Source organism: Pinus tabuliformis, chromosome 6, assembly GCF_031772625.1.
Source record: "Pinus tabuliformis cultivar Carrire ecotype Pingquan chromosome 6, CPIR1, whole genome shotgun sequence".
Taxonomy (NCBI): Eukaryota; Viridiplantae; Streptophyta; class Pinopsida; order Pinales; family Pinaceae; genus Pinus; species Pinus tabuliformis.
The window spans coordinates 363475381-363499424 of NC_142292.1; the positions used below are offsets into that span (position 1 = coordinate 363475381).

Consider the following 24044-nt stretch of genomic DNA (forward strand, 5'->3'; position numbering starts at 1 on the left):
TGGTAATCCTCTCAAGCAGAGGTGAGACTTGGTTGCGCGTGATCCTTGCCATGTGTTGACAAGTGGTAACCCCCCCAAGCAGAGGTGAGACTTGGTTGTGCACGATCCTTGTCATGTGTTGATAAGTGGTAATCCCCCCAAGCCTGTATCAAGATGGGAAGATTAGTGGATATAGGGTGATAGATGAATCTCCCCTTTGATGATTCTTCTTCATTGGATTGAAACATCATTGTTCTATGATACAAAGAAGAGATGAACAAAGATGAGCAGAGAAAGCTAAGATCTTTGATGCAAAAAAAAGTTCAACCTAGCTGAGAGGGAGTATTGAAAATTGGCAGCTCATAGATGAATTTCCTTATCTAAAATTCCATTTTTGACAATTTTGGAGTGACTTTATAAAAATAGAAAGTTATGCTTAGCATCTCAAGTATGGCATTCCAAAAATAGTAAATCACCTTGCATCAACTGGCAATCAAGTATAGTTGATTGCATCAATTGGCAATCACCTTTCTCACTACTTGTGCATTGTGAAAGAAAAATTCGAACTAGAGAGAGAGTTGGAGAGACTTGAAGAAGATTGTGAGAGAGAGAAACTTGGAGAGTAAGAGCAAAACTTGAAGGTTGATTCAGTGTTTGCATCAGTGGCTACTCCCAGTGATCTTCATTCTACAACATGTTTAGATTTGGGTGAACTTACTCATTCTGTTCATCTCTCATTGTACATTGTATCTCTACTAAACAATTGATATCTAGTAGAAGAAGAATCTGGTTGGGTTTTCCCCTTGTGGCTTTTGGCCTGGTCATTGGACCTAAATTCTTTGGGTCTTATCTTGTTTTTGGATGTCTTCAATTGTGCATTTGGTTTATGTTCTATTTACAATTGCTTAACTAATATTGCAACAAAAAAAGAATTGGAATAAGTAATTGTTATAGCACAGAACATCAGAATTTCAACAATCTAAACGACAAAATCTTACTATCATCTGTACAACCACGAAGACTCGGTCAAGCAACGAAGGTTTGCTGTATAGGTTTGACGTGAAGGTTTTGAGGCATAGCAAATGAACAGAGGCATTTTCAGGGCTCGGTTAGACGGTTTCTCCTCCCAACGATCGGTTAAAGGCAGCAGTTAAGTCAGCGGACCCTAGTGTAATTCATTACCCCTTCCTTGAGGAAAGCATCTTAACCATCCCTCAGGGGTCGCGGCTCCCCACATGGAGAGAACTCGGACTCCTGTTGCAGTAAGCTCAGGACAACACAGTAGATAGTGAATTAATTAGTATAGTAACATATGGATTGGATGGTAATAGCGTAGTTACTGTTGAATGCTGGTTTACTAAATTGTTGACATTGCTGAACTGGTGGATGATTGGTTGGATACATTCACTGGTCATTGGGCAATCAACCCTAATTTATTGTGATTTGGTTGACGAATCATATTTCTATGGGAATCTTTGTATTCGTGCATTACATAAAAGATATCTACTGTTATATGAATGTGCATTGCTGTCATATAATCTTTCTTGATTTACCAGAAGCTCTAGACAAAAATTAAACGTAAGGGCAACAATCACCTTGGGTCATTACATACAGTGATCTTGTTTATTGGATGGTAAATTTAGAGAAATGTTTTTCTGGGCATAGAGGACAGTCTTTCATTTAGAGAATGCGCCTAAATGTTTCTGTACTTGTGTATGAAACAAATGTCATTTCCAAACTTCAGTGGAGACTTATTCTTATGCAGCGATTGTCAAAGAAAAGCACACATGCAAATATGGAAAAGTAAATCAAGCCACTCAACACAATTCATGAGAGATATCTGATCACTGAGTTGACATCACAGAGTTTCTTAATGCACAGGTTGCAATTCATTCACTGTGCTTAAGTTAGAGTGTTCATGCAACAATACAAAGAATTACAAAGTGTTTGTCAGTCCTTTAGTGAGATATCTCTTTTTTGCAAAACCCACAACAAAGCATAAACAATGGAAACAGAGTAAAATAAACTAGTGAATAAAACACACCAACTGTGAAATTGAAAGAAACAAATTATAGTCGAATTGTATCTATCAGTGCTACACTACATATTAAAGAAACAGAGCAGCATGGACCAAATTAAGGGGCCCTCCCAACCGACATTGCGTTGCTTGGAAAACTACGACACTACGATCAAGTCACACACAGGTGGTCTCAAAACACGAGCAATACATAATGATTTACTCTGTGTCCCAATAGTGTATTGATCTGAGATACTGCATCCTTCTCTCTCCTCTGTTCTCTGTCCATGTTTTTGTATAGAGAGGCAATGGGGTGGATTGAAACCGAACCTTAGCCAGAACTGTCAAACTGTGAAGAACTTACAAAATATTGGTTATTTCGTTGTTGGGGAAATTGAAACCAATTCCCCCAAGTCAGAACTGTCAAACTTACAACTCAAGTTCTAATTACAAATCATTTTTCTATCATAAAACAATATAGAAACAACTCAATTAGATCTCCTTGCTGACTGGGCGTTCTATTTGAGACGTGGCTTGAAAAATGGCGGCAACAGGAAAAATCCGCTTTCAAGATATGCCTGTAGCTCTGAAATCACACATTTTTTTTGCAGTGTTCCATGGGTACATGTCCCCAACGGTGGGGAGTGCACCCTCTCGCTCCCCCATGCTCCCAGGATGGGGAAACTCTTGACGAAGTATTTCCCCACATCCCCCTTTTGGGGAAACACCGGGGGAAATGTTTCCCTAGTGAGGGAACACATTTCCTTGTAGGGGACACAGGGGGTCGCATGGGGATGCTGTTTTGTACATTGCTGCCAAGGACCCTTTGAACGCAATTTTGTTTCAAAAAGGGAATGATGTATGAAAGGGGAAGTCTAGTATTTGACCATATTGCTTGCTCTACTAATGCTATGCAATTCATGGTAATGTTAAATTCTCCTTTATCTTCATTTTGATCCTTTTATTTAAATTTTTAACATTACCATGAAATGACCCAGGATGTTTGAGAGTGGTTCTGACCTCGTTCCATTTCATATAGAGAAAGTAAAATTTTAGATTTCACTCAAAATCCAACAAACTTAACAATTTTCTATGATTTTAGGATTGGGGGGATTGCAATGCTCCATTGGATTTTGTCATGCATGAGAGTATGGAACTAGTATTTAATCAAGAGCACCAAGCCCTCTATGTACCTTGATTTTAGTGGCATTGGTTGTCAAACTCTTCTATCATGAGCCAATGAAAATAAGTACCCATCACTCAAACAAAATTTTGACTTGACATGCTATGACCCCCCGTTTCCCAAAAATTTCCCTAAATTTTGGGTTGTTTATATACGTCTCCCTTGTGCATATCCTCGCTCCCACGATTCCCTGTCCGAGAACTCCGTGGAACATTGTTTTTTTGGGAAATCTGTTCGCATGTCACCTAATTAGGAACATTATGCACAAAAACCATGTCGTGGAATTTCCAAATTCGTCCTCATCGATCCAAAATTTTTGTGTGAAGATTGTTACTCATTTATGCCAAACCAGTGTTACCTGGGAGCAAGAGCGGAAATGGGGAGTGGGAGCGAAAACGGGTGCGGGAGCGACATTTTCAGAAGCTCCCGTAGCGTTTTATATATATATATATATATATATATATATATATATATATATATATATATTTTGATACATATATGTTAACAAAAACATCTAGAATGATGAATTAGATATAAAAACATAAAAAAACATAGATTGAACCATATAACAACAATCATCTAGAAGTTATAATCTTCATTAACCACGTCGACAAGTTAGTACCATAGTAACATACAACATATTGAGTCTCATGATTCATCAATCTTAAAGTTTCAAGCTTTCAAAATTCAATATATAACATTTATCGTCATTGATCACCAAAGTTGTACTTGTAAGCTAAGTGTAACCATTACAACAAATAATATCTAACATGAAATGAAATGTTATAAAATGAAATGAAACAACTTTCAACTTTCATGAAGCATCATATTCATAATTCATTACCAGTGTTACTTGGGAGTGGGAACAGGAGCGAAATCGGGAGCGGGAGCGACCATTTTCAGAAGCTCCTGGTTTGGGAGTGAATCTGGGAGTGATTTTTTAAAAATATATATATTTTTTAATTTTTGATACATATATGTCAACAAAAACATGTAGAATGATGAATTCATTGAACCATATCACATCAACCATCTAGATTCTAGAAATTATAATCTTCATCAACCATGTCCACAAGTTAGTAAAATACATATTACAACTGCAACATAATGAGTCTCGTGAATCATGATTCATCAAATTCAATCTTAAAGTTTCAACTTCAATTTCAAAATTGAAAATTCAATATATAACATTTATCATCATTGATCACCAAAGTTGTACTTGTAAGCTAAGTTTAACGGTTAACCATTACAAGAAGTAATATCTTAGATATTTCTAAGTCCTAACTTTTAACTGTTAACATGAAATGAAATGTTATAAAATGAAACATGAATAATGAAATGAAATGAAACAACTTTAGTCTTTCACGAAGCATCATATTCATAATTCACAATCATTACCAATGAGTTATAATTGCCAACTTCAAACTTCAAATTTTCATTGTCACAGTCATATATTGTTTACAAAATTATCATTATGATATAAAAGAGTCAAGAGTCAAGAGTCAAGGACTCAAAACTCAACAGTGATGAAAACTAAAGTCTAATAGAAACTAGAAAAGACAATTAAACTGTAAATCTACATGTGGCCCTTGCCACGAGAGTCTCCAGGAGTATAAGCAGGTCGTGGTGGTCTTCTAAGTGTCTCCCGCACAGACCGACGACCAGAACTAGAAGGCACATGCTCTCCACATGAGGGTGTAGATGGAGGTGGCGATAGCAAAGGAACAAGACTCGGACCTCGAGCACTGCTACTGGATGGTGGAGGTGGAGGTGGCATGGCTGCTGCAGCTGCAGCTGATTCATCTTCATCCCTTATAAGTTCCTCTTCCAGTTCTTCAAGATGCACTATACCATCCTCCAAATTGTCATCCTCTGGGTGATTGTCCCAAATTATATATGTGGGATCCTCATAAGCCCGATCACAGTAATGACTCAACAACCTTAAGTTGTAGTGCACATAAACCAAGCTTTCTGCTCGGTTTTCATTGAGTCCGTTTCTTTTCACATTGTGTATGAAGCTGTAGGTGCTCCAACACCTCTCTGTAGAAGAAGTATTCACAACCTGTGATAGAACTTCTTTTGCCAATTTTGGCAAAAGTCCATGGCCGCCATATGTTTCCCACCATGTGAGAGCATCAAATCTGTCTCTGTCTTCCATTGCATGGAAGGTACCAAACAAACCAATGCCACTGAAGTATCTGCCTATTTCAAGGTGCACAACTGCACATTCCTCCCTTTCAGGTATCAACTTTTCCAATGCTTGCAAATATCCACTAGTTACTTCTGCATCTAAATTGGGTTTGGCCCTAACCCCACCCCTTGGTGCAGGTTGGCCCAACCAAGATGTAGAGTAGTATTTTGGCGTAAGGATATATGCCAAGCAATGTAGTGGAAGATTAAGTTTATTCCACTGTACACACACAAAATCATGAATCATTTTGTATAAGTCGGGATCTCTGTTATGAACAATATCTTTTATTTGCCCCAACATGGTATCCATTTGCTCATACACCTTGCTAATCACTGGTTTGTCTCTATCTGCAAACTGAATCATGTGATAAATGGGCTTGGTGAAAATTTGAAATCCAACACTTGCATCACACTTGTCCAAAACTGACCATCAAGAGCGGCCTCCTCCACCAGTTCAAAATCTTGCCTGTCAGCTGCATTTGTAGCCCTTTCCTTTAATACCTGCCAATGTGGACTTGTTACCATGCTAGCCAATGACTCTCTTACCTTCAAAAGGCGCCTGAAGGTGAGGTAATAGCTACCAAATTTGGTCTTTGCAATCTTCAACAACTCCAATCTCGAGTGATTGCGGAAAAGGCCATGTGTATTGCTATGATTTGTAATAACTCTTATCATTTGTTTGCCTTTCTTGTACAAATCACCAATCCATTGGTATTGTGCATTTTTGTTCTTGACAACATCATGCATCAGAAGGTTCAATGTGTGAACCAAACATCCAGACCAAAATATTTTGGGGTATTTATCCTCAATAATTGCTCCCGCTGCCTTACAATTAGGAGCATTATCAGTGATGACTTGGATGACATTGTATGGCCCAATACGGTCAATTGTTTCAAGTAATGCTTCTGCAATGTTGATGCCGGTCCTGAACTTGTCTGAGTAATCATGTGCAGTTAGAAAGATGGCACCACTAACAGACACAGCAAGAACACTTATCAATGGCTTGCCTTTTACATTTGTCCATCCATCAGATACAATGGACACCCCATGGTCAGTCCAAGAACTTGTCATTCTATTCAGAGAATGTGATATTTTTGCTTTTTCATGATCAAGTCCAACGGTTCTTGCCTTGTCATACCCAGGGCTCTTATATCCTTTAGGGGCATCATTTATGGCAGAAACCATTTCATGCCAATAAGGTGAGCGAAGAACATTGAATGGTATCCCACATGCATAGAGAAACCTGTAAACCTTTGAATCCACATCATTCCTACACCCCTCATCAAGGAAATCTGATATGGTTCTACGCCTTAAACCTGATGACCTTGTGCCTCCATATCCACTGCCTTGGGAGGATGCTAAAGGAGTTCTTTGTGCTTGTGATTGTGAGCTTGGTTCAAAGAAACCCCTTGATTTTCTTGATTTGTATTGGGCTTCCTCCTCTTCCCTTATGTATTTGGCTCTATCCGCTACTGGCACCGGTGGACAAGCTTTGATTCCTATTTGTTTATCTCCATCCCATGGCCTTTTCCCGCAGAGGTGTTTTCTGGCACGGGTGAATGAACCTGTGTAATCATTGTTGCAATGGGGGCAATGAAATTTAGTGGTTCCACCCCCTTTATCTGCTTCAGGCCTGTTAACATATTTCCACAATGGGGTTTGATCTTGTTTAGTTTTTTGAGAGTCATGTTCACCCTCCTCCAACTCCTCACCGGGGTTTTCATCAAATCCACTTTCTTCAGCTTCTTCATCCCCCTCTTCATTTTGGCCCCTCCGTTTCCTACTCTCCAGCACCATAATAACCATAAAAGGGACCAAGAAGAGGAAAATCACAAGAAATATAGCCAGGTGCATGATGTTTGATATTTGTAGGCTTTTGAATCTGCAAATTAATGTAATTTATTTAGATTAATTAATTTAATAATTTTAATCTATTAATTTAATTTAGATTCATATTTTTTTTTACTAAATATAGTTAATAAACTAAATTAAACTACCTAAATTACTACCTAACTAAATTAAACTAACTAAACTAACTAAATTACTAAGTTACTTACCTCTTTGTAGGCTTGCTCCTCGCTTCTCCTTGCTCCTTTGCTCTTGCTCTCCTTGCTCTAGCTCTCATTCAAGTGATAATGAAATGTTTGTTTGCCCCATTGGGCTTTTAAAACAATTTTTATTTTTATTTTTGTTGTTTGAATTGGAAAATTTTTTCGCATCCGCGGCTTTTTTCCCGCCCGGATCGCTCCCGGCGTCGGGCGATTCGCTCCCGGAGCGAATTTTTAATGCTCGGGAGCGTTCGCTCCCCAGATCGCCTCCGGGAGCGACGCTCCCGATGTCGCTCCCTAAATTTGCACGGAGCGCAATTTTTTTTATCGGGAGCGCGCTCCTGCCTGGAGCGCGGATTGGGAGTGGGAGCGAGGGGGGGGGGAGCGCTCCCCCACAACACTGTTCATTACTAATGAGTTATAATTGCCAACTTCAAACTTAAATTGTTATATATTGTTTAAAAAAATATCATAATAAATATGAAAGAGTCAATAGTTATAAAAACCACTAGAAACTAGAAAAGACAAGTAAATCTATTATCTATTGCTTATGCTTGGGCCTCTTGCCACCATGAGAAATGTCTAATTTTTTAGTTTTGTTAATATCACCCCCTAAACATTAATATCTAGAGGTACTTTGTCATTACCTATGTATCTGTATAGGGATCTTTGTCATTAATATCACCCTTTAAGCATTAACATATGATAGAAAAAGCATAGCATGTCAAATCAAGATTTTGTTTGAGTGATGCATACATTTTTAGGAGGGTCATGATAGAGTAGTTCGACAACCAATGTGACTAACATCAAGGTACATAGAGGGATTGGTGCTCTTGATTAATTACGAGTTCCATACCCTAATACATGACAAAATTCAATGGAAATATTGCAATCTTGAAATCCTTAAAAACTGATAAGTCTGCTGGATTTTGAATGAAATCTAAAATTCTGCTTTCTCCATATGAAATCCAATGAGGTCGGAACCACTCTCAAACATCCTGAGTCATTTCATGGTAATGTTAAAAATTTAAGTAAAAGGATGAAGTGACATTATCCTTTCATTTTAAGAATTTAACATTACCATGAATCACATATCAATACTAGGGCCATAGACTTTATCATTAAGCTGCCCCACTCAAAACTTAGTTGTTTCTTTGAAAAAAAATTGTATTTGAACATCATTGCAAACAAAAATTTGCAAAAAAGGCAAAACGCTCTTGAAAAGGGAGGGAGTGTTTGTTTTAGGGAGCGTGCTCCCGAAATCGCTCCCTTTTCAGGATCGATTTCAGGAGCACGCTCCCGACCCGCTCCCGCCTGGAGCGCGGATTGGGAGTGGGATCGAGGGGAGCGCAGATTGGGAGTGCTCCCGAAATTGCTCCCGTCCGGAGTGTGGATTGGGAGTGGGATCGAGGGTAGCGCGGATTGGGAGTGGGATTGAGGGGAGCGCGGATTGGGAGTGGGATGCGGGGGAGGGGGAGGCGCTCCCCCGCAACACTATGCCAAACACAATTTTATTGGGACACCTTTTGTGAGCTTGGAGGGTTGTGGGATGGAACTGGAACTGCATAAGAGCTATGGGAATTGAACTAAGCATAACCGTTATTAGTAGGATTAGTCCAAATCCTGTCTAAGCCATCAAAAGCAAAGGAAATTGTGATAATAACAATGTTCCACCAAGTCTCCGGGACGGGGAGACGCGGGTGCGGGGAGACGCACAAAGGGGACGTGTGGGAGAACCCTGAAATTTTAGGGAAATTTAGGGGAGACGGGGAGACGTTGAGGTATATATAATATAATTTTTAATTATATATATGTATATAATTTTGAAATTTTCATGTTCATATTCATTGTTCAATAATGCTAATTCATCAAGATTCAATAATAAAATTCAATATGAAATATTCAAATACAATGTACATTGATCCATATCATTCATCATTCATCAATCATCATTCTATAATTTACATCATTCTATAATTTACTGTTATATTGAATCATTGATTTAAAAATTAAATTGAAAATTTTGAATTCATCATTCATCATTCTAGTCTTCTAGATTCTAAATTGAACACTAAATTAAAATTTTCAATTTATATAACTCAAAGTTTCAAACTCAAAAATAGTTCAGAGTGAAGAGTCGGTCATCAATGTCTAGTGTCACAACTCAAATGTTAAAAGTTAAAACTTAAAAGTAAAAATGGAAAATGAACACTGAAAATAAAATCAACTTCAAGGACTCAATCTCAATGATTGGTCCTCTACATCCATCTGCTGCATGAAGTCATCAGGATCATCAATGGGAATGTCATTATCTGAGTCAGAGTCACTCTCTTGAGTAACCAATGGAACTCCAACCAAACCATGCTGCAACTCATCTGGTCCATCCTCATCATCTATCTGTGCACTATCCTCTGGATCCACATCCCATCGTGTTGCTGGTCCCCTCCGATACTCTGGTGTCTTCCTATGTGCAAGACGTAGAGAACTATGCACTGCAACTAGCTTCTCTGCTCTCCTAGAGGAAAGTCTATTCCTCTTGATAGAGTGGATGAAGCTATATGTGGACCAATTCCTCTCTGCTGCAGAGGAACTAGCAATCTGAGACAATAAGCAAATAGCAAGATGCTGGATCTCTGGAGCCTCATCCCCATGCATGGTCCACCAATCAATGGGGTCAGTCTGGCCTAAATCATTGCGATCTTCCCTTGCATCCGGCTTGTTGAAGGGACCACTGAGTCTTGCAAATTGCATCCATTGTCTCCTAATGGATCTCCCTTCTTCTGAACTATACATCTTTGTAATGGCTGCTCGAAATCCCTTTTTGACCTCTGGATCTTCAATGGGAAGAATTCTACCACTTCTTGCCACATACCATTTTGGGTTGAGTGCATATGCCGCCATGTGCAAAGGTGTATTCATTCGATCCCACCTATGCTGAATAATGGGTCGAATCTGAGTCGTATAGAACTCTAAGGAAGGATCTTTCTCACGAATGGCCACCCTTACTTGATCCAACATACTATCAAAAGTCTCATAGATTTCTCCAAGACTAGGAGAATCTGTGTCAGTGTAGCGAATGACCTCAACTACAGGACGTAAGAGTGACACCAAATAACCACAATCTGTCCACCAATCATTATCCAATATCTGAATCCTGATTTTCTTCCCTTCCTCTGTCTTGGATTCTGCCCATCTGTTCCAATCTGGAGTCACAACCATGGCTTGCATTGCTGACTGCACCTCCAACATCCTCTCTAATAAAAGAAAATAACTAGTATATCTGGTATCAGTAGGCTTGAGGAATTCCTTCCTCGCATGAGACCTGTACATGGCTAAGGAGGTGTGGTGATTGCAAATAAACATTTGCACATTTCTTGCAGCTGTCACCAAGTTAGATACCCACTCAATTTTGCCAATGTCTTTCAATGCATTATTGAGTGCATGCACACAACAAGGGGTTCAGAAAATATGTCTGTATTTACTCTGAATCATTAATCCTGCTGATCTACACACTGTTGCTGCATCTGTCACAACCTGTACAACATTTGTAGAGCCAACCTCTTCTATAGCATCACGAAGAAGCTCAAATTGGAAAGCTGCATCTTTGCGCTTTCCAGAACAATCAATAGCTCTAAGAAACAAAGGCCTCTCTCGGCAAGTGACTATGATGTTGATGAGTGGGCGTTTGGCAATGTCTGTCCACCCATCCATAACAATAGAACAACCTTACCTCACCCATGTCTGCCTCAAAGTTTCCTTTTGCACATTAATATTGGCCACTTGCCTTTCTAATATCACTGTCCTCAACTTATGTTCACCTGGGGGCACATATGAGGGTCCTGCTGTTGCAATTGCCTTGACCATCTCCTTGTAGTAAGGAGAACGACTAACATGGAAAGGAATTCCATTGGCAAAAAGAAATTTGCCAATGGCATCATCTGTATCATCATGGTTCAACTTACTGTACATCCCTGCAAGAGTTGGTCCCACTGCACAAGAGCGGGAACCCTTAGTCCCAATATGAGATGGTGGAGGCATATCTTTCTTTGATTTTCTTCTTGAGCTTGTGGCTTCATTAAAATTTTCTTGAGGTTGGGCCATGACATTTTTGCTTGAGAACATGCCCTTTGCATCTGCTGCCATTTGCATTCTCAAGAGCTCTGATTTTTGCAGCAGTGTTAAATGTGAACATATGCTAACCCCTTTGCCACCTACACCCAAAAGATGCATCCTGAGACGACTATAACTCCCAGCCCAAGAATGGGCACAAATGTTGCATTTCCAATGGCGTGTCCCACCTCTTGTGCTTCCCGGTTTTGGTTGGGTTGAAGAGCCAGTGATTTTGGTAGCATATAGCAAAAGAGGTTTGCTTGGATTGAATGTCCCCTTTGCATATTCTGCCAATGACTTTGATGGGGTTGCCGTTGGAGTCGTTGAAATGACATCAGCACTAGCTGTACTACTGAAATGGGTTTCATTCCTTGTTGGTGGCGTTTTAGTTTGAAGAGGACTCCTTGTTTCCATTTGAGAATCATATTCATTTTCAGTTTGACTGTCACTGCCACTTTGGTTGCTGTCACTCATTTTGCAAATAGTTTATTTTGCAGATTTTGTATTATTTAATGCCCTGCAAGAAGGGTTTGCTTAAAAAAAATTAAAATTTAAACGGTGAATTTAACAAACAATTTAAATTTTACAGTTCTGAGTTAAAAAAAAAAAATTTAACAGTGAATTTGACAAACAATTGAATTTACAGTTCTGAGTTTTTTAATTTTTAATGCCATGTAAATGAAAAAACTTCAAAACTTTAACACTGAAACAGTGAAACATGAAAAAAAAAATTAAAAAAAATTGCAGTCAAACTCACTGTGTACAGTCTGGAGCAGCTGCGTGGAAGTTTGGACTTTGGAATAGCGTTACACTTTACAGGCTTACAGTTACAGCAAAGATGCCGGCTGGGTGGAGGACGATGGTATAGCAGCAATGCTGCCTGCGTGGAGGGTTTGGTACAAGTTAAAACAATTTAATAATTAATAATAACATTAAATAATACATGGCCCGATTAGTGAAGGCTGAGAAGCCCAACGAAACCACCTCAGAGACAGCAAAAAATCCACAAAATTACTTCACAAAATCACCTCAGAAACGAGTTTTCTTGTTTGAATACGCTGCTGCCTGCCGCCTGGGTGGGAGGATGCCACTGCAAATTTGCTGAATCGTTGAATCAGAATCTTGATACGCTGCCGCCTGATGCCACTGCTGTTGAACTTGAAACTTGATACGCTGCGTGGGAGGATGCTGCCCAGTGCCTGCCGCTGCTGTCACGGAAGTTTATATTGGAATTCCTCCGCACCTCCTCAAACAACAATGCTCCCACCATACGTTGCTGCCTGCCGTTGCGTGGGAGGAATGCCTCTGTTAATACGTTGCGTGGGAGGATGCCGCTGCCACTGCTGTTAATAGTGATACCTTGCTGCCTGCCGCCTGCGTGGAGCAAGAACTGCAAGTTTTCAACTGTTCCTAAGCGCTGAAGCCTGAACCTAACAGCAAGCCGTTGCGTGGACTGCGTGGAGAAGAGGGAGGATGCGCTGAAGGTTTGAAGAGAAAATGGAAGAAAAAAAATGCGTTGAGGGGTAAACCGTAAGAGCATAATGATTCATGAATGGCGGCAAGTGAAAACTAAAAACTTGAATTAAGTTTTAACCCTAACTTTTCAATATTAATGTAATTTTTTATTTGTAATTATTAATTTAGTTTATTTTTATTTTTTATGTTTTTTTAATAAATTAATTTTCATTTTTAATTTTTTTTTTTTTTGGTTTATAAAGGGTAATTAGACAAAAATGAAGGGGGACGCCCAGAAGAACCCCATTTTCGGGGGGACGCCCAGAAGAACCCCATTTTTGGGGGGGACGCCCAGAAGTACCCCTTTCGGGGAGTCGAGTCTCCCACACTGGGGAAACGCACCCCCTTGCGTCTCCCCGAGTCTCCCCAAAAGGGGGACGTGGGGAAACGCACCCCCGAGAGTCTCCCCATCCCGGGTGCGTGTGGTGCGCGGGGTGCGCGCACCCCACCCTGGGGGACGCGTCCCCGTGGAACACTGGATAATAAACAACTTTAAGCTTGTGATGACACTTAGCTACAAAGGAACGAGAAAATGTGATAAGAGGATTAGTAAACGGGGACGAAATAGAAAAAAAGAACCAACTGATAGTATAAATTATATGAAAACAGTGGCCCAGTACCTACTTCCAACTGATCATTTGTTATGTGTATTTATCCTTTATTACATATATATTTATCTAATGTTTAATATTTTGTGTGATGACAATTACAAGAGCCTAAGAGGCTTCTTAACAGTTGTCCACTCATTGCTTTCTTTGCTAAATTACCAGGAATGTGGGGCAAGGGTCTGTGAAATGCAGATTTCTTTTCGGATCTTCTAATGGAGAGGATTCACCCTTGTAACGACACAAACTATTCAGTGCTGTTTCAGAAAATCTGAAATTCTGTTTCGAACTTTAGAAACGATTTTTGGAGTTTCTGGGAAATTTTGAAACATTTCAGGGAAATGTTGAAATGTTCCAGTAAATTTTGAAACATATCATACAGAATTTGAAAGATTTCAGGCATATCATGAAATGTTTGAGACTTTTACTGTGCTTTTTGGGCCCCAAGAACAGATTTCTATAACTTTTAATTTGGATTTCCATACCCTACAAATGCTCTAAGGAAACTCTAACCCTAAAATGATATCTAGAACTTAAAAATAAATATCCTTGGGCCCTCCTTTAGTACACAAAATACTTTCTAAATTCTGAGCTTTGGTAATGTTGCTGAGAGAAGTTGTATCTGAGCTTGCTTGAGGGTTTGATTGCTTGAGGGTTTAATGTCTAGGCTGTTGAATGGAGTAAGATTTGCTAGAAACTTGTGAAGCACTGGCTATAATAATGTTAGGATGCTGGTTACCTATGAGGTGTAGATCAGTCAGTTTGTGTGGGCTTTGGTCCTCATCAAGTCATTGCTTCAAATCTCATGGGGGAGGGATCGAAGGTGGGAACCACCTGTGGGGGATAAAGCTGTCCCATGGGGCATTCTAGCTTGACTGAGCCTCGCTCAATCCTGATGACAGCATTCCATAGGTGGGTAGATAGTTTTTTCATTCAACGTTTGGGCTTGGCCTGGCCTAGGCACAACCGAGTTGGAAAAAAAACAAATGTTAGGATGCTGGTGGAAAAGAAGGGAAGCAAGTAACGAGGAAACAATCTTGGTTAATGGTGGTTGAAGCTGAAGAATCCAATCAGTGTATTCCACAATTTGGAGTCACATATTTTTAGATAGGTAATATCTCATGGAAAAATCTGCTACTCATTCGCTCCTTGCCACTTTGTAATGGATTTATGTGCTTTTTTGCATTGAAGATTTGATTCCTTTCAATTTTGAATTCCAGTTTTTTACAATGGCTGTCCAATCAAATGTCCTGGTTTGGCTTACATAAATTGTTATATTGATAAAATTTCATTCACATGTTTGAAGGTGTTGTAAATAATTGTTGTAAAAGGTCTGGAACATTCAGCCTGCCCAATTGACTTGTGGTAGCCTAGGAGAGCCCACTTGATTGTGATTTTATTTATCACTCTGGTGTTTGTACCCTTCCTCCACTGTGCATCTTTCTTTGACATTATTAATGTTGGTACTGTGCACTGACTCATGTGCTCTACTGTGCATAGAGTCGTGCTTTTTGACCAAGCATTTGGATAATAGCTCACCTATGTATTGGTTCAACTCCGTGATTTCCCTTGGACTAATTTGGTGTATTGCTTGATTTTTGAATGCTGTTCTTGGAATCAAGTCTATCTCATGTGCATTGTTTCTTGTTAGTGGAAAACCCTCTAGTAATTTATTGCATATTCTATCGCTATACATGCTGAAACTTCTTTACATCTTGAGGGATCTCCTCCTTGTCATGCTCAGATCTTTTTTTGCTCAGTTGCTTTACCTGGCATGATGGGGTAACTCTATTCTGTTGTTTTCACCACTCTAAAGAATGTTTTTGTAAACAAAAATGCTTTTTTTAGTTGGTAGCAATTGAGATCCCCTTCCATCCTTGGTGATAGAATAAGTTTGCTTCATGTCATCATGTATTGCACATCTATTGTATTGCCATTTTCTTCTCGAGAACAAATTGCAAGCATCCACAGGTATGATATAGCACAAAATTTTCATCCTTATGTTCTAACCTGAGTTTGTATTTCCTAGTCCCATTAACCAACTCTTTCCATCATTTTTGGACATTAATCATATTGTCTCATCTCATCTATTGTGACTATAGCTTTTGTGCTTCTAGAATCACTGATAATTTTAGAGAACTTACCTCTAAATTTGCACTTTGTCCTGAAGATATCTTTCTGTGCCATCTTCTCTGGGCACTTGTTGCTACCTCATTGGCATGATCATTCCTCTATTGCTTATCAGAATCATATCTCTGTTTTTCTTCTGCTGTTATTGTTTGTTGGTCCTTTAACGCCTTTCCCTGTGCTGATTTAGTCCTTGGTTCATTTTTGACTCACCTTCTCTTTGTGGGCACTCACACAAGTTATGCCCTTCATCTCCAAAGCTTATTCTGAGTCCTCCCAAACCACCAGAACCTCTACTTCAATTTCTACGCAGTGCATTGATCTCCTGTTTTTTCTGATTTCTCATTACACATCTTCTTCCTTTTGTGTGAAACTGCAATCCCTACCACTACGAGCACCTCTTCCTCTGCCTAGTTTTTTCTTATTATACTTGCACACAAACTTTTCGTCTACCTTCAGGCTTCAACGCTAACCTGTATGCCTTTTCTACATGAAAGATTTGGTGCAGATTTATACCATCCCAAATTGCACTTTGAGAAGATTCACATATGTTGAATCTCATTGGTCCTCAGCCACCTCAAGTCCATTGTGTGTGGAAATTTTGTAAATTTTGTGTCTGCCTTTGAACTCTGATATTTATTTGACACATTTTATATATGGTTGAATAATGCCTATTTGTGATCTATAGGAAATAAATTCTTATGCAACTTTGTCACCATCTTGTTTTGACTGAGAACCTTCCCTCTATCCTTCAAAACCCAGTCATGCCGCACTAGCAAATTTGTCCTCTTGACAGTCTTGCGTTCTTTCAATTTCAAAATAACACTATCTCACTTAGCCAATTCTGATGTCACATGGTTCCAGTTTGACTTCGAGTTTGGCTACAATTAAGTTGGATTCAAATTCGAATTTTCCGGTGAGGTTCGCATGAGGTGTGCCATTAAGTTCATTCATATACAGATTCAAAAATTTTGTTTAAATTTATGTCTTTTATACTAAGTCACCTGACACGGGGACATAGGACACGGGGATTCGAGTGTCCGACACGGGCACGTTGACCCCCTAGAACAAGACTTGTTATATATATATATATATATATATATATATATATTAAAAATTAGATATTTCTTACAAAAATTCTCATTCATGATACAAATTCGTTGATTCAAACATAGATTTTCATCTAGATGTAATTTTTACAAAGTAATATTATGCATATAAATACAATTGTGACATATTCATCAATGATCCAATAGGAGAAAGAAAAGATATTCTAGTTTTCTCATTAAGTCATCAAAATCAAAATGTGTTACATAGGTAGTAGCAATGCCAATGGCAAGTAGAAATAGAAAATACAAAACAACTACAAGCCTTAAGGCAGTAGGTAGCTCATGAGTCATCAATCATGATCATCAAAATCAGCATCAGTGCTCTCCTTTGCTGCATCCTCCTCTATAGCCAATATCATCTTGGTGTGGAGGATGACCCCTCTACAGTATCACCATAATTAGAAGTGACAGGCTCTAGCACTAGATCATTAAGATCCAAGTTGGCCAATGCCAACTCAACACGGCTGTCCAAACCCAGATTATCAGGAAAGACATCTGTTGAATAAGGTTGTCATTGATGGCATCATAGTTGAATTGTTGAAACAAACCCTAGATATTGTGCAAATCCGAGGAGACGTAAACCCTAACTACTTCACTAGACCCTAGGTGCATGTGTATATTAACGGAATTCTAGATGCACTTGCCATAACAAAGCACTAGCAATGATGTCATTATGATATCATGTTTGCATTGTTGAAGCTAGCCATGTCAGTCAGTAATGATGGCAAGCCAATAAATTGCCCTTATATGCATTGCCCAAGTTTTGTTGGAGATGCCCTAAGAAAGAAGTTACCTTGATGAAGATGCCCATGAAGACATATTGAAAAGGTACCCTAGCCTTGTTGAATGATGCTCATAATTCCCATGTGATGAAGCCCTAATCTAGTAACCCTAGATGTATGAATATGTCAAAGAAACCCTAGTCCTTGTATGCAATCCTAATGCATGAAGATCACATGCACTAACATGTCAAAATAGTGAAAAAATTCTAATCCACTTGATGCTCTAATTCCATAAAAGAAATTCTTTAATAGGGCTGTTATGAAAAAATATGCATATGATGAAAGAAAAATTAAATTTCCATCATTAGAGGTCATATCTTGAAGGGAATACTATCTCAGCTTGTAGAGGAGGTCATAAGCTTTCCAATGAATACTCGCCTCCTAATTTATTAGTGTTGAAGAGAAATCAATTTTTGAAATTAGCATATATAAAAAATTGTCAAACTGTCCAAGCGGACTTGAGTAGGCTCATAACCCTTGGAAAAGAGACATGTCCCTTTAGAATATGGAAAAACCACTATAAATATAAACTTAAATTCATCCATTCAAGCTCAGATTTTTCGTTGGAGACAAGACAAGAGGTAGAGAAGTAGCTGCAACCTAGAAAAGCAAGGAAGGCAAGTTTATGGAATTATTCTTGGGTTAAATAGTTTCTCACAGGTTCGAGCTAGGACCAGAGAAGTTGTCTTAGTTGCTGTGGTCGAAGTTGTCATAGTTTCCGTGGTCGAAGCTGTCGTAGTTGTCGTGGTCGAAGCTGTCGTAGTTGTCGTGGTTGAAGCTATTGTGGTCGAAGTTGCCATAGTTGCCGTGGTTGACGCTGCTGTAGTTGCCGTGGTCGATGATGTCATAGTTGCCGTTGTTGAAGCTGCCATGGTCGAAGTTGTCATAGTTGTCGTGGTCGAAGTGTTGATTTGTTGGGATTGGACAAATAGAGCTTGTTGAAGTCTTCTCTTGCGAACAAAATAGGGCAGAGTTGGAGAACTTTGTGAAGCAACATATTGAAGATTTGTGGAGATCATTGAAGACCAAGATGCGTTGAAGCCATCATGGGGTGACTTTGAAGAAATTTTGTTTGGGTAACATGAAGAGTTGTGGAGACATCTTCTGAGAAGATAAAAGTTGTCATTGATGAGCTAAGTACTTTGGAGATCAAGGGCGTTGTTGAAGGTGGAGATTATTGTCAGGGTTGGTTGCATAAGATATTGGGAGCCTTGAAGAACTATTAAACTTATCTTGATGAATTGAAGTCGTGGGTTGGAGCCCTAGGGGATCGGAGTCCTCAAGAAACCATGTCGGAGCTTGAACCAGATATAGGGTTGGAGCCCTTGAGGTTGGTGCCTCAAAATTGATACGGTTGGAGCCTTGGAAGTCCAATTTGGTGCTTGGCAAATACAGGTTGGACCCTGGGAGATTGAAGATCGGTGTCTTCATCTAGGGTTGGAGCCCTACATATATTGTACTTTTTTTATTATAAAGAAGAAATTAATAAAAGCATTTATTCTCATTGTTCATTTTGTGTTCTAAATATAAGTGATCTAACTGGTAAAACTAACAATTGAAAAGAAATATTGATTCACTCCCCCCTTTAGTATTTCCAACAACATCTTTGACTTTCCCTTCAACCACTCGTCTCTCTGCTTGTAAATAAGACGAAGGTTACTGCTCAAGCCTGCTCTTCTTGACACTAATGACTACAAATTCCCATATATGCTCCAATTCCTCTCGCAACAAGAGGATGAAGTCACTTGAGAGATGAGCTTCATGGCTAACTGTTGTAGAGGAGGGCTTGTTGCCCCATGAGTTTCCCACCAGGAATAGGGCTTCTTAGCCCCCGTCTCTAATCACCTCACATCCTGCAAATCGACTAGTGCCAGTGGAAAACTTTGCAAAGGCATCCTCCACCTCATCAAGGGATGCTCTATCTTGAAACTCCCGTCTCAATGCATCCTTCCTCCTCGTGAAATTTCACCATCCATGTGAGGGAATCTGCGGGAAGGTCCACCATTCAACCACTCATGGCTGTAGTATTTTGGGTTCAATTAGTGAGCCAAACAATGTGGGAAGGTCCACCATTCAGCCACTCATGGCTGTAGTATTTTGGGTTCAATGAGTGAGCCAAACAATGCAAAGGTGTGCAATTGTTCTCCCATCTGCTGATAAGAATATATTGTGTGGTGGTGAAGAAGGCCTTTGATGATGTCTCATACTCTAGGCACTCACTCTGTAAAATAGTGCTCCTCACAGAATCAATCATGGAATCCCATCCCTCATAAACCTCTCCTAGGATGGGTTGGTCTGTATCTGCAAATCATAGCAAAGAGATGGTAGGGTCCATGATCTTAATAAATAGATCTATCCTCTCCCATCAAACATCATCTAACACTGTGTCCTTCACTCTTTTTGAGGCTGCTTGATCTGTCTTTCTCAAAAAGGACCAAAACTCTGAAATAACCATGGCCCCAAGAGCGGTTTTGACTTCCCTCAGCCTCTTCAACATGATGAATGAAGAGGCACACCATGTATCTTCAATCTTTAACAATGATAGATTGGTGTACTCCTTGTAGATTGCGAGGGCATTTATATGATTTTGTACAAAGTTGTGGATATCTCGTGCATCCTCAATAATACTTCCAATCCAAAGCACATCAGAAGCAATAGATTTAAGTGCTAAATTCAAGGAATGGACAATGCAAGGTGTCCAAAATACTTGTGGATATTTAAATTCGACAATCATGCCAACAACCGTGCAAATAGGTGCATTATTTGTAATGATTTGCACACAAGAATCAACACTTACATCTTCAATAACTTTAATGAACAACTCACCCATATATTGTGCATCCTTGTATTGTCCAAGTGCATCCACTGATTCCATGAAGTTGATGAGTGGGTGGTGTGTTGGATTTTCCCATCCATAAAAACAATAATAACCCCAGATGTTGGCCATGCTGATTTAATAGGTTCAAGCATTTTGTCCACCTCTTTCTTTGCCTTAGTCAACAATGTGGTTCTAAGCTTCTCTGATGGAGCCCCTTGAGTTGGATCTCGGCACACCTTAATAAACAAAGGTGAGTGTGCAACATTAAAGGATATGAAGTTCTGATACAAAAATAATGCAATGGTGAGATCAAGCTCTTCCCGTTTCTCTTTTTGAAAAGTCTTGTCCATTGGACCCCAAGTGCCACTGCCTTTCTTTTCGCTGCTTGTCCCCCACCAAAGCTCTCAAATGGAAATTTGTTGCTACTTTTCCTCAAGAATGGTAGGGGATCATCATTCTTGGTTTTTTTAGATGTTGCTGCCACCTTTGCCATACCAATATTGACCTATTTTTCCATTTATTTCCTCTTAGCTTAGCTAAAGATCCCTGTGTACATGCTGCAATTCCACAACCCGGTAAAACCAACAAATGAGATTTCATACAGTAATATGTGCTCATGAAATGATTGTTGCAATAGTTGCATTTCCAAGCAACATTGCCTACTCCATTCAACTTGTTGCTTGGCCCTTGCTCTCTTGTGACAAACTTCCACTAGGGATATTCGTTACTTTGAACTTGCTGTCTTCCCTCAACATTTGAAGCTGCTGTTGCAACCCCACTTCCAATAGAGGGAACACTTGCGAACCCTGATGAAATTGGAAGAGGAAGGGCATCTCCAATGGGGACATTCTTCCCCTTCTTTAGCACCTTTCTTGCTACCCTTGATTGAGCCATGAATGCTGTAAGCTGTAAAAAATGAAGAAAAATGCACAAACTTGTAAAAAAAATGCACATGCAAACTGCTATAATAAAAATACAAAAAAGTATAAACAAAATTCAGTTACTTGATGCTTGAATCACCTCCAAAATGCTCTGAAACCGTTTGCTATTTGCTCCCAGACACTCACAACAAGATAGACACTCAACAATGAGGGTGAATTGGTGCAAAAACGCCCTTTATGGGCTGTGCGACACACTGTTCAAGGGGACACATGTCCCAGAATCGGGACATGACAGACCCGATCGGGACACGACCGTAGGACACGTGTCCCACTGAATCATGCCCGATTTGGGACACGCATGGGGTAAGGGTCAAATCCGGTTTCTTAGCTTATATATATATATTAATTTATAATATATATATCTAATAATAAAATTTATAATAACAATACGTATAATTTATATTCATAATATTATTACGTATAATTGCACCCTGCCTATCATTTTAGACCTGTAACCGCCATTTTAAAGGGCCAAAGGTGACATAGAACCAATGAATGTGTCAGTCTTTGTCAGGGCTTGATCACCATGGACCATCCCACAACTCTGTTTAGAAATTGTGCCAGTGGAAGCAGAGAAAACAATAGGAGCAAGCGTGTCGATCTCAGTGGTAGAGATAAACAAAATCGTCGTCGCCGCAAGAGATGGAGGTCATTTGCCCCGACCTTTACACCCATCTATCTTCATGGACATTAAAATTAGGGCGAATCAGTTTAGTATATTCATGGACATTAAAATTATTTTCATTAAAGTCATTAACTGGAACATTATATTAGGAGCTTAACAAATAATGACTAGCAGATTGAATATGTGACCAACAAGTAATAAGCAAACCAAAACATCATATCAACATATAATAACAACACATATTGACACCAGATATATGTGGAAACCCATAAAGGGAGAAAACCACGATTTTATTATTGTTGTGATGCAAAGTCAAACTCCTACTCCTTATTGCATCTGATTTTATGTAGGCTCCAACCTACAAGAGGCTGCTACCTCAATTTTTTGCACGCTGCAACATCCAAGGAAGCTACAACTCCCATATTTTTTCTATAGGCTACGACCCACAGGAGGCTCCTACCGCAATAGGCTCCAACCTAATGTTTATCAAGCCACTACTTGAATGGAGACTACAATCTCGTGATGCAAACAAGAAACAACAATGTGCTGGTTTCCTGGCCATAAATTCTGCATATCTCCATCTTCATTTCTGCCTCTTCTTCCCTTCAAATCTGCTTCACATAAGCTTCATACGTGTCAGGTAACTAATGCATAATACCTCAATCAACTCTCACACATTCTCCCGCTCTCTAATTTTGTTTTTTTCTTTTCAAAATCACATATTTCATAAAGATAGTTTGCTTACTGTTTGTAACCCACATAAGAAGATGAAGTGAACAAGCTTGACTCTTTGCCTTCCACTCATTCGTTTCCAAACTCTTCATATTTTTGAATATTAGAACACAAAAATAAATGATCCACCCGATATTATTTTCATCCACATGTAATGATTAAATTCATCAACATAATGCCAACATCATGTAACATTATAGGAATAACATTTGACTATATAATTGAGCATTCACTCCTCATGATCAATGACAACATTTGCCATTAATGCATCACAATAATATCTGCAACATCTTTGCCTTTGTCTTGGACTTGCATGACAACATCTTCATGTCATTGTCTTAGCAGCCTTGCCTTTGCTGTCATGGAGTCTTGCCTTGCCTTTGCTGTCATGGATTCCTGCCTTGCATCACAACAATTTTCTTGCCTTTTCCTGCTTCTTTGGCTTGTTGCTGCTCCTTTACCATCACCTCTTCTTTTCCTGCTTCTTTTCCTTGTTGTTCCATTGCCATCTCATCTTTTGCTGCTTCTTTGCCTTGACCACAACCATACATGCTTGCTGCTGCTCTTTTGCTACTCCTTGCCTTGCTGCTACTTTGCTGCTCTTTGCCTTGCTGCTTATTTGCTGCTATTTGCCTTGCTACCTCTTCGCTTCTCCTTTCCCATCACATCTTTGCTTCTTTGCTGCGTCTTTGCTGCCCTCTTCACTACTCCTTTGCCATCGATGAAAACAATGGCATCACTATAGCTATAGTGATGCTCCTGCTTCACAACTTGCATGATTTGTGCTTTGTTTGTGATGCTTAAACTTGTTAGTTTTTAAAGCATTCTATTGTTACTCCATTTGAAGTTATTTGTTCATTATGGTCCTCATTTCTAATTTCTTTGCAAATTCTAGATTTCCTAAAATTCCTTAGTCTTTGAATCTTTGGGCATTGTAATTTATGTGGTCAAGTTTTGCAGCTCCAAAATTCTGTTCTGTTTCAAAACCTATATGTTTCCTATGCAATTAATTTCTGTTTTTGAATGACACAATTTGTTTTCAGATACGCAATTCCCAAGTGCATGTTAAAGATTCCTTTGTATTTGTCCATGCAGTTTTGTCTCTTAGTTCCCCATGAACATTTTATGGATGGGTTGATTCTTCCTAAATATGGATTTTGAACATCCATCTGCAATGCCAATAGAAGCTATATTTGGAGTTTTGGTGCTTTGTTGGGATCTAAATTTGGATTTTAAAGTTCAACTGCAAATTGCAATGCCAAC

At 39.3% G+C, this 24044-nt stretch overlaps 1 protein-coding gene across 2 annotated transcripts in view; it reads left to right on the forward strand.

Moving 5' to 3' along the window:
* Window positions 1–24044, forward strand: part of LOC149258806 (uncharacterized) — a 122740-nt gene that overhangs the window by 96511 nt on the left and 2185 nt on the right. The gene's annotated exons all lie outside the window — the stretch shown is intronic.